The sequence below is a fragment of the Babylonia areolata genome, chromosome 27, assembly GCF_041734735.1.
Source record: "Babylonia areolata isolate BAREFJ2019XMU chromosome 27, ASM4173473v1, whole genome shotgun sequence".
NCBI lineage: Eukaryota > Metazoa > Mollusca > Gastropoda > Neogastropoda > Buccinidae > Babylonia > Babylonia areolata.
In genome coordinates this window covers 33,186,556-33,189,055 of record NC_134902.1, presented here as the reverse complement: position 1 = coordinate 33,189,055, position 2,500 = coordinate 33,186,556, and the positions used below count along the sequence as shown (strand labels likewise).

General features: G+C 39.4%; 1 protein-coding gene across 1 annotated transcript in view; it reads right to left on the bottom strand.

Moving 5' to 3' along the window:
- Positions 1-2,500, bottom strand: part of LOC143301377 (uncharacterized) — a 15,946-nt gene that overhangs the window by 4,687 nt on the left and 8,759 nt on the right. The gene's annotated exons all lie outside the window — the stretch shown is intronic.

Sequence of the window (2,500 nt, the reverse complement as noted above, 5' to 3'; positions counted from 1 at the left end):
GGAAGGAGGCAGGGAAGGAAGGACGGAAGGAAGGAAGGATGGAAGGGAGGAAGGAAGGAAGGAAGGAAGGAGGGAAGGAAGGAAGGATGGAAGGGAGGAAGGAAGGAAAGAAGAAAGGAGGGAAGGAGGGAAGGAAGGAAGGAAGGAAGGAAGGAAGGAGGCAGGAAAGGAAGGAAAGAAGAAAGGAAGGAAGGAAAGAGGGAGGGAGGGAAGGAAGGAAGGGGTTTGTGTAATGTCCCTCAACATATACTGATCATTGTAGACGATGCATTGTTGAAACAGGAAGCCACTCTCATTATACATAAAATGCAATTTGCATTTATGGCAAGCGTTATATATCATTTACAGCGAGTACAATATATCAAATACAGATATGTATGCTATTACAAAACCACGTAAACAAGCACATGAATAAATGAACAAATATATAAGTAAATAATAAATAAATAAACAAGCACGTAAACAAGCTAATGAATAAGTGATTAAACGAATACAGAAATAAACAGAGAAACAAAATAAACAAATAAATAAATAGATAAACGAATGAACAAATGAATAAATAAATGAATGAATAAAGCAACTGATGCCTAGCCTACCGCGAAACGTATTATTATCACCAAAACAAGACAAGCCTAGCAATGTAAATGAATAAATGAATGCATGCAGTAAATAAGTAACTAAGTAAACAAACAAACAAACAAACAAACAAATAGATAGCATAAAGGCAATCCCGCCACCCCCAAAATATTTCTCAACGACTGTACACCAAAACGATTACGAGCAAGACACACAATCACCACCACCACAACAAGCAAGAAAAGGTTAAAATGTGACAGACGAACAACCCCCCCCCCTCCACCACCCCCTACCCCTGTACCCCACTCTCACCCACACAAAGTGAATTTTGTTCCAGTGATCTCAAGTGCTTTTTTTTTTTTTTTTTAAATTGACAGTCAAATTATCCACAGACGCTTTGGCCATTGATTTTTTTTTCCTTTCTTTTTTGTTTTTGTTTTTTTTTTGTTTTTTTGTTGCTGTTGTTGCAAACTCCTCGACACACCTTTCCAAGGTGTCACACTCAATATACTGGCAGTATATTTCATGATACAGATTCCCCTGGACAGACAGACAGACAGACAGACAGACAGACATAGGGAAAGATGCAAATGGACACAGATAGACAGGAGACATAGACATATAGACAGACAGACAGACAAACAGACGGACTTATCCAAATAGATACATATAGAAGAGACATACAGATGTCTATACAGAATACAGAATGCGTTAATATATCGATAAGAAACAGATACAGACAGACAGGTGGACAGATTCAAATGGATACATGTGGGAGAGAGACATACAGACATCTATACAGAATACAAAATACTTTTATTTTCTCAATATGAAACAGATATAGACAGACAGTCAGAAACAAATACAAATACAGACAGACAGACAGACAGACAGAGGGGGAGGTAAGCCAACCTTCATAGTGAAGAAGGGGACGAACTCCTCCATGATAGACTCCCCCAGAACAGACAGACAGACAGACAGAGACATACATACATACATACATACATACTACACACACACACAGACAGAGAGATACTTACATACATACATACATACAGACAGACAGATACATACATACATACATACATACATAATACAGACACACAGACAGAAAGACAGACAGACAGATGCATACATACATACATACATACATACATACACACACACAGAGACAGAAAGACAGATACATACATACATATGGACAGACAGACAGAAAGACAGACAGACACATACATACATACACACACACACACAGACAGACAGATAAATGACAGGCAGATACATACACACACAGACAGATACATACACACACAGAGATACATACATACACACACAGACAGATACATACACACACAGACAGATACATACGTACACACACAGACAGATACATACATACACACAGATAATGACGAACAGATACATACAGAGAGACACATACATACACACATACATACATACAGGCAGACAGACAGACAGATGATGACAAACATACATAGACAGACAGACAGACACATACATACATGCAGACAGACAGATACATACATACATACAGACAGACAGATAATGACAGATACATACATACATACAGACAGACAGACAAACATATACAGACAGACAGAACAGAGTCACACAGACACACGGGCGAAGTGAGCCACCTTTCATGGTGAGGATGAGCACGAACTCCTCCATGATAGACTCCCCAAGAACAGACAGACAGACAGACAGAGACAGAGTCATACAGACAGACAAACATATACAGGCAGACAGACACAGACACAGATACATTGGCGAGCTGAGCCACCTTTCATGGTGAGGATGAGCACGAACTCCTCCATGATAGACTCCCCCAGAACAAATAGACAGACAGACACAGACAGATACAGACAGACAGACAAACATATACACACAGACAGAACAGAGTCAT